We start from the raw sequence: 9,547 nt of genomic DNA, 5'->3' as shown, positions 1-9,547 counted from the left end.
CGTGCACGGTTAGGTGCACGCTCGAATTAGAAAGTCCCTTGGACTATAAATATGTATCTAGGGTTTATGGAATAAACAACAACCAACGTTCAACACAAACAAATCTCGGCGCATCGCCAACTCCTTCGTCTCGAGGGTTTCTCCGGTAAGCACCATGCTGCCTAGATCGCATCTTGCGATCTAGGCAGCACAAGCCTATCTCGTTGTTCATGCGTTGCTCGTCGTTGAAGCCTTTTTGATGGCGAGCAACGTAGTTATCTCAGATGTGTTAGGGTTAGCATTGTTCTTCGTATCATATGCTGTCGTAGTGCAACCCTTATACATCTAGCCGCCCTTACACCTATCTTAGGTGTAGGGACGGCACCCCACTTGATCATAGTTTAGTAGATCCGATCCGTTACGGTTGCTCCTTGTTCTTCAAGGATTAGTTTAATATCCGCAATAGTTAGGCCTTACAAAGGGTTGGAGGATCCAGCGGCGTGTAGGGTGTAGTTTGCTAGCCCTAGACAGGATGTTCCGGGGATCAACCTCTTGTTGGTTTTTAGGCCCTGTCTAGGATCGGCTTACGATCACCGTATGCGAGCGCGAGGCCCAATCGTGAGTAGGATGATCCGATTATGCGGTGAAAACCCTAAATCGTCGTAGATCATTTTAACTTTATCTTGATCAAGCAGGACCACCATATATTCGGACACCTCGTACGAATCATGGGTGGATCGGCTCTTTGAGCCGATTCACAGGATAACCTAAGAGCCGATCGAGGCTCGTATTTAACGTTTACGTGTATGCCATGCAGGAAACTAAGCGAGGCATCATCCAACACCTTCCCGACCGGGTATAGGTCAGGTGGCACGCCCTTGCGACAGGCATCGGACGTGTGACCAGGAGGCTTTGCGGGCCGTCGCTCTGAGGGACTGGGGCCAGCCGCAGCCCTAGTTGTTCCAGGCTCTACTGTGTTGCCAGTCGCTGCCCGCCGGTGGGTTTCTGACCGCAACAACTGTTTCGTTCCGTTTAAATTCGAACGTCCGTTTAAATTTGACCGTTCGAGACTGTTTCATTTCGTTTAAATTCGAACGTTCGTTTAAATTCGACGAGTCGGGACGGTTTCGTACAGTTGAAATTCGGCCGTTTCATTTAAATTCGACCGTTTGGGACTGTTTCTTCCTATAATCGAGAAATAACTTAAAAACATAAAATTCGAATAAGATATTTGTTTCAAAAATGACGACCGGAAAAAATGAATAATGAAATTGTACTCTCCACCTATTCGTTTATTTCAACCACAAAATCTTTATTTTTGTACTGTATTCAACTGTTTATTCTTATATTTGAAAAAACATAATTGAAAATGAAAATTGAAGAAGACATTGCATTTCCGAAAATGACGACAGAAACAGATTAACAATGAAGACATGGTAATGAAAAAAAAGATACCCAATAGTAGAACACACTGTCACATATTTGAGAGGGCATGTTCACAAAACCATCTTACAGGGAAAAACATTGTCAGGTAAAAAATAAAAGACTGGAAGTACTTGAAATACACAAAATAATAACTAATAGTGTTTGAAAACCATTCAAACATGCCAAAAAAGCTGACTGGGGACCATACAAGAAACATTGTCTTTTTAGTCAGCTCTGTTATATTCAGAGACTTCAGTTTTGAAACTTCCAATTCCATACACTGGAGAACATCTTTTCAGTAGAAAACCGACGTGTCAAAAATGTCCTGATTCATCTTTCCCCTTGTTCTTGATTTTTCTGAAAAAAATCACCAATTAAAATTATTCAGAAAAATGAATCAAATAAAAAGAATCTTATTTTTGTTACTCCTGTTGAAATATGAAACTAGTAATTGAGCAAAAAATCTTACCTTGAACAAAAATTCAACCATGAACAGATTTTTGCCATGAACAAAAAATCCTGCCTTGAACAAGAAATCAACCATGAACGGATTATTTGCCTGAACAAAAATCCTACGTTGAAAAAAAAATCAACCATGAACGGATGCTTGGCATGAACGGATTATTGGCACAAAACGGGTTACCTACCCCCAAGAACAAATAAAAGTAAAGACATGAACGGATTATTAGCATGAACGGATTATTGGCATGAACAAATTCCCTACCTTGAACAAGAATTCAACCATGAATCGATTCTTGGCATGAACGGATTATTGGAAAAATCCTGCCTTGAACAAAAAATGAACCATGAACATAATACTCTTTCCCCCTTGCGAATAACCCATTCATGTGCCAAAAAATGAACGAATTCTTTGGCATGAACGACTCCTACCTTGTTTTAAAAAATATGGACGGATTATTCAAAACCCATGAATGGATTTTTGGCATGAACCGATTGTTGGTATGAACAAAAAACATCCTACCTCGAACAAAAATTCAACCATGAACAGAAAAAATCATGCCGTTGATGGCGTGTATTTCACACGTTCATTGGGCAACCCCAAGAGGAAGGTATGATGCGCACAGCAGCAAGTTTTCCCTCAGAAAGAAACCAAGGTTTATCGAACCAGGAGGAGCCAAGAAGCACGTTGAAGGTTGATGGCGGCGGGATGTAGTGCGGCGCAACACCAGGGATTCCGGCGCCAACGTGGAACCTGCACAACACAACCAAAGTACTTTGCCCCAACGAAACGAGTGAGGTTGTCAATCTCACCGGCTTGCTGTAACAAAGGATTAACCGTATTGTGTGGAAGATGATTGTTTGCGAGAGAAAACAGTAAAAACAAGTATTGCAGCAGATTTGTATTTCAGTATTAAAGAATGGACCGGGGTCCACAGTTCACTAGAGGTGTCTCTCCCATAAGATAAAAGCATGTTGGGTGAACAAATTACAGTCGGGCAATTGACAAATAGAGAGGGCATAACAATGCACATACATGTCATGATAAGTATAGTGAGATTTAATTGGGCATTACGACAAAGTACATAGACCGCCATCCAACTCGCATCTATGCCTAAAAAGTCCACCTTCAGGTTATCGTCCGAACCCCTTCCAGTATTAAGTTGCAAAGCAACGAGACAATTGCATTAAGTATGGTGCGTAATGTAATCAACAACTACATCCTCGAACATAGCGCCAATGTTTTATCCCTAGTGGCAACAGCACAACACAACCTTAGAACTTTCTCATCACTCGTCCCAGGTGTCAATGCGGGCATGAACCCACTATCGAGCATAAATACTCCCTCTTGGAGTTAAAAGCAAAAACTTGGCCAGAGCCTCTACTAGTAACGGAGAGCATGCAAGATCATAAACAACACATATGTAATAACTTGATAATTAACATAACATGGTATTCTCTATCCATCGGATCCCGACAAACACAACATAGAGTATTACGGATAGATGATCTTGATCATGTTAGGCAGCTCACAAGATCCAACAATGAAGCACAATGAGGAGAAGACAACCATCTAGCTACTGCTATGGACCCATAGTCCAGGGGTGAACTACTCACTCATCACTCCGGAGGCGACCATGGCGGTGTAGAGTCCTCCGGGAGATGAATCCCCTCTCCGGCGGGGTGCCGGAGGAGATCTCCGAATCCCCCGAGATGGGATCGGCGGCGGCGTCTCGGTAAGGTTTTCCGTATCGTGGTTTTTCGCATCGGGGTTTCGCGACGGAGGCTTTAAGTAGGCGGAAGGGCGAGTCGGGGGCTGACGAGGGCCCACAACACAGGGCGGCGCGGGCCCCCTTGGCCGCGCCGCCATGTGGTTTGGCCACCTCGTGGCCCCACTTCGTATGCTCTTCGGTCTTCCGGAAGGTTCGTGGCAAAATAGGCCCCTGGGTCTTCGTTTCGTCCAATTCCGAGAATATTTCGTTACTAGGATTTCTGAAACCAAAAACAGCAGAAAACGAGAACTGGCACTTCGGCATCTTGTTAATAGGTTAGTTCCAGAAAATGCACGAATATGACATAAAGTGTGCATAAAACATGTAGGTATCATCAATAATATGGCATAGAACATAAGAAATTATCGATACGTCGGAGACGTATCAGCCGTGAACAAAAAAACGAACCATGAATGGATTATTCAAAACCCATGAATGGATTTTTGGCATGAACGGATTGTTGGTATGAACAAAAAATCCTACCTTGAACAAAATTTCAAACCATGAACAGATTTCTGGCACGAACAAAAATCCTGCCTTGAACAAAAAATTAACCATGAACGGATTATTAGTCTGAACAAAAATCATATGTTGAGCAAAAATTCAACCATGCACTGATGCTTAGCATAAACGGATTATTGGCACAAACGGGTTACCTACCCAGACCAATAAAACTAAGACATAAACGTATTAGTTAAAACCGTGAACGAATTAATTGCATGAAACGGATTAGTGGCATGAACTAAATTCCTTACCTTGTATAAAAAATCAACCATGAATGGATTATTTGCACAAACGGATTATGTACCCCTCTAGAACAAAGATAAGTAAAAACATGAACGGATTATTATCATGAACGGATTATTGGCATGAACAAAATTATGTACCTTGAACAAGAATTCAACCATGAACGGATTCTTGGCATGAACGGATTATTGGGATAAACAAAAAATCCTACCTTGAACAAAAAATGAACCATGAACGGATTCTTTGACATGAACAATCTCATACCTTGAATAAAAAAAAACATGAACGGGTTATTAAAAAACCCATGAACGGACTTTTGTCATGAACGGATTGTTAGTTTGAACAAAAAGTCTTATCTTGAATAAAACTTCCTTATTATATCTCTTGTTGTGTAATTGTTCAATTGTAATTAATTTAAAAATCGGTTCAATTACCCTCTTGTTATTCCCATGATTTTTCATTGTACCTATTCTATTCTCCGCAAACTGTTGGTTCAGATATTTCTCGGGTACGGTAACTGATCGTAGTATCTCCAAAAAAATCCCTGCCTTGGTTGGTTCACCTAAGGTTCTTTTTGTTATGGATACCAATAAAGATAAAAATAAACGAATACAATCTTCATTTGCATCTAGTTGGGAAGATAGCAAAGGCTATAGATTCTAGTGAAAATGGTTGCTGGTATAAAACTTTTTTTGGTTTTAAAAAATAAGATTTATTTTAGATTGGTACCTATGGATTGATCACAACATCGAACCATGGTTAGAGTTCTAAAAAAATGTCTTGAACTTATACTTAATTCAATTAATCTAAAACTTATATAAACAAGCAGTATTGATATTAGTGACGAAGGAGGTCCTACCAACCCTTTTGGATTTTCAATTTTAATCATGTTCATTAAGCCAAAAACATGTGCTGCACTTCAAAAAAAAAGGTATCAAAATCAACCGATTAATTATTTCCTTCAGTGTGGAAAATTAGAACTGATGACAAAAGGCAATACCCATTTGGTCCATGGCTACGGTAAAAAAAAGATGAGTGTCATCTCTTTGCTCATATAGTACTGACAGCTTACTAAAGGGTATGCCACACAATTTTTTTTAATACGCATCAATATTTCGAGATAAATATCCTATATATTTATTTTGATGATGTATGAGAATATATATGTATATGTTTAGCTATACAAAAAAAAACTTTCACTAGACCTTGATTGACTCCTATGTGAAAGCAGCTATAGTGGTACTAGTAGTACAGACGCTATAGTGGTAATAGTAGTACAGACTTAGACACATACACAGGAATAGAGGTAGGGGATCGATTAGATACATACATACATAATAAAGCTATGAGATTAGCCACGGGACTTAAGTACATGTGCTGATTAATCATATAATTATCTCCGGTAATACAGCCGGCCTGGGTATGCCACGGCATACCTGCTAGGTCCACTGGTTCAAATGATATACATCCCAGGTAAGCGCTGTTGAGAAGCTCTCGCATAGAAAACATTCAGATAAAAAAAGATCATCTCCATGTTCTCTCTGCAACCTACATTAATTAGAAAAAAGTATTAGAAAAATTGATCGAAACAAAAATGTGTTGGCAACCGGTGAAAAAAATGTCACTGGTTTATTGACACGGCAAAAAAGGAATTGATCAGTTATATGGAAACAAACAAAGTTAACATGACTAACCACTAAAATTTCCTTTTCTTTCCTTTTTCAAACTGCTGAACAACGAATTTGTTCTGGATACAATAGAACATGTCGTATCCTTTGAGCTTCCTGTACTCTAGAATGATTTCCTGCAATTCAACCAACAGAAAACTAGTTTTGAAAAAAATAAGAAATAAACATGCAAAATCTATATATTGGTCCATAAAGTAAAAAAAAACATGAACCAACAGAAAACTAGTTCTGATAGTTTCAGTATTAGTTCAAAAACTTAGGAGGGAGAACACACAGTGAGCAGAGTAAGCAGTCAGTAAGTGCTATGATTATAATGCCATAGGAACAAAGAGTATATGAAAATGTGTTGTGTTGGATTCTTACTATGTTCTATGAATTTTGGGATTTTAGGAGGGAGAAGAAACAAATGATTAATGTTGGGAAAGAGTAGGGGAGAAAAAGAAGCATGGAAGGCCGCAAAACAGGTTTGCTTTTAGTCACCTATAAAATCAGTCAAGTTTCTTGCGAATATGCTACACATTATCTATCTGTTTTACGGGGGTAGTGCTTAGACAGGTTTATATATTTTCAATCGGTCTTGTCCAACAGTTATAAAGCATCAATCACAAAAAAAGTTTATTACTGTTCTTAGCCTCAAAATAAATAGATTATGTATGGCATAATATATGATTTTCTTAAAGGCATTTCCATTATCTTTTCCTGTCAAAAATTTGCTAACTCTCAAGAAATTAGCGTTTGAAAAGCTATGGAGACCATATTTGAGCCTGCCAGTCATCAAAATTCCTTGAGCATTTATAGTTGGATTTGTGTTTACCACTGTTATCTCCACCCCCCAAAATATATATGAACTAATGATTAATATTGCTATATATGGCAAAGGCTGCATATCTACAACACAACCGCCTAAAAAATAACTATACAGAACACATGACTTATTTGATGAAGATTCATATTGCTAGTCCTTGAAAAATGAAACTACCACGAAGATTCATATTGTTGGTTCATTAGCCTAAAAACAAAATATTGTTGCATCATTAGGCTAAAAACAGAACACATAAAACTCGCGAAAACATAACACATCCTATCGAATCAGCACCGTCCACAAACACCAAAAAACCATTCAAAAAAAGAACCCCCCTAATAAAAGAAGTAATGAAGTACTGTGCATACGGGAGAAGAAGGCGGATTCCTACCATTCCGCAGCCTAATGAACCAGTACTAGAGCACATGAACCACCTAATGAACTAGTAATTGAGCAGTTAACAAACCATTTTGATTTACCTAAAGTACTTCTGAGTTCTGGACTAACAATGTATTGGTCTGGCTTGAACAAGGGGAAAAAAGAATGAAATGAGTTTGGGCACTTGTTCAAAGAAGTAAATGATGTAGTGGAACCTATGATAAAACCCCAATGATTTGTTAACTGCTAAACAAATGGGCACTATTCGGAAATTGTTCAAATTATGGCAACAAAAATGAACAAGACTTGGTACAGGTATATAACTTGTTAAGGATTCCAAACAGAAAATATTTCTTTATGGGAGTAAATTTGCAGCCAAAGCTACCTGATTCTCCCATAGAAAGAATATAGCAGCACAGAAAACAAATTGTGGATTGGCACTGATCACATCAGAACAAGGAGAAAAAATCAGGGATGTACCATGCCTTTCAGATTTCCTAACAAAAGTAAATGAAATCTGAAGAAACGTAATTCATAAACTACTGTCCTTGCAGATGCCTTGAAAAATATACGTGATTGGTGTTTTTCAAGGCAACTCTTGTTGGGACATCATGTACATGCATGGTAATGACCTAGTACTTGAGCGAAGTGAATCTAAGGAATAATCCTAAACAGAAGAAATGCGCATGTGGTGTCGTATGAAGCAAACTAATCATCGTGGGTGGGTTTAAAAAATCGAACCCCCTATTCAACACGAGGTATGGACGACCTGTAATATTAATTGGAAAATTTAGCAAGTTTTGTCTGCCCACTAACCATAAAAAACTTGGAAAACAGAAGCTGATACAGTCAACACAAGTTCGGATATGTCCTGTTAGCAAAGAAATATACAACACCATGACAAAGCAACATACAACTTTGCTAAAAAAACAAGTTGTAATGCCATAGACTGCAAGTATACCCAGTAACCACACTACCCCAATCAGTTGCAAGTATACCTAGTAACCACACTACCCAAAGCAGTTGGCCTTACAGATCTACGAGTCTACAAATCAAGTTGTATGAAGCCTGGCGGACTGAAAACAAAACATGGAAACAGTGTCTCTAGAAGAAGAAGAAGAAACCCTAATCATCACTTAACAGGACGAAGCATCACCGAAAAGAACTCACATACGAAGAACCACTAAATTAACGTGAGTTAACGCTTAATCAGCAAGGAAACATAAGTGCAAGTAAAAAACCTGTGGAACCGGGATCTAACCTTCCGCCGCCATCGATGGGGACGACGAAGCAGACCAGCGAGGAACCCTTAGGCGCGCGTGGGGGAGTGGCAGAGGAAGAAACCCAGGTGCGGTTAGAGAAGAATCGGGGGAAGATGGTGGGGTGCGGGAGCGGAGGAAGAATCGCAGGAGGAAGCGCGACAACGTGCGGCGCTGAGGAAGAAGGTCGGATCGGGTCACCCTGGTCGGAACTGCCAAGCGGAACAAGGCGTGTCCTATCTAAATGGGCCGGCCCAAAAACGACGCGGGGGGTGGTCGGCGCGTCGTATACACCGACCAGGTCGGTGTATAGGATTCGCCGCAAATCCTATACACCGACCAGGTCGGTGTGTACGCTGTGCCGCACACCCCTGGCCGGGTATAGGGCCCAGCCCATTTCGGCCTTTTTCTTCTTTTTCCGTTTTCCGTTTTCCGTTTTCTGTTTATTTTTTCTCTTTCTTTTTTGTTTCTTTTTCCTATTTTTTGTTTCTTTTTTTCCTTTTCCTTTTTTTCCAAATTTCTCAAACGTTCAAATTTAAAAAATGTTCAATTTTGAAAACTGTTCAAACTTTGAAATTGTTCAAAACTAAAAAATGTTTGAATTTGAAAAATGTTCAAATCTAAAAATTGTTCTAAGTTAAAAAATTGTTCACATTCGAAAAATGTTCATCTTCGAAAAATGTTTATATTCTAAAAATGTTCAAATTTAAAATATGTTCATGTTCGTAAAATGTTTAAATTTTAAAGAAAATTCAAAAAATGTTCAAATATGAAAAATATTTAATTTCTGAATTTTTTCAAAAAAATATTTTTTGAAAACTATATTTTTAAAAAAAGTCATAAAAATTAAAATATTCGGATTGTAGAACAAATGGATTTAAAAAATATTTCTGCTTTTTAGAAAACGAAAATATATGAACAGAAACGAAAAAAAGTAAGAAAATTACCTGATGGGCCGCGGCCCACTATACAACCGCCGGGTCGGGGGGTGTGCGGCACCCCATCCGCACCGACCCGGTCGGTGTATAGCACCTCCCT

General features: G+C 39.1%; 2 long non-coding RNA genes across 2 annotated transcripts; both read right to left on the bottom strand.

The window, feature by feature from the left end:
- Positions 1 to 1,503: 1,503 nt before the first annotated feature.
- Positions 1,504 to 2,372, bottom strand: LOC124695517. The gene is made up of 2 exons (XR_007000575.1): positions 1,874 to 2,372; positions 1,504 to 1,761 (listed from the first exon to the last, which is right to left on the bottom strand). It is a non-coding gene; the product is annotated as an uncharacterized LOC124695517 (long non-coding RNA).
- Positions 2,373 to 5,888: 3,516 nt separating this feature from the next.
- LOC124695514 lies at positions 5,889 to 8,700 on the bottom strand. The gene is made up of 3 exons (XR_007000574.1): positions 8,512 to 8,700; positions 6,077 to 6,186; positions 5,889 to 5,930 (listed from the first exon to the last, which is right to left on the bottom strand). It is a non-coding gene; the product is annotated as an uncharacterized LOC124695514 (long non-coding RNA).
- Between the last annotated feature and the right edge of the window lie 847 nt (positions 8,701 to 9,547).

This window comes from Lolium rigidum, chromosome 3, assembly GCF_022539505.1.
Source record: "Lolium rigidum isolate FL_2022 chromosome 3, APGP_CSIRO_Lrig_0.1, whole genome shotgun sequence".
NCBI classification, from domain to species: Eukaryota; Viridiplantae; Streptophyta; class Magnoliopsida; order Poales; family Poaceae; genus Lolium; species Lolium rigidum.
Note: the sequence above shows the minus strand (reverse complement) of the source record. Positions and strands in the feature narration are given on the sequence as shown.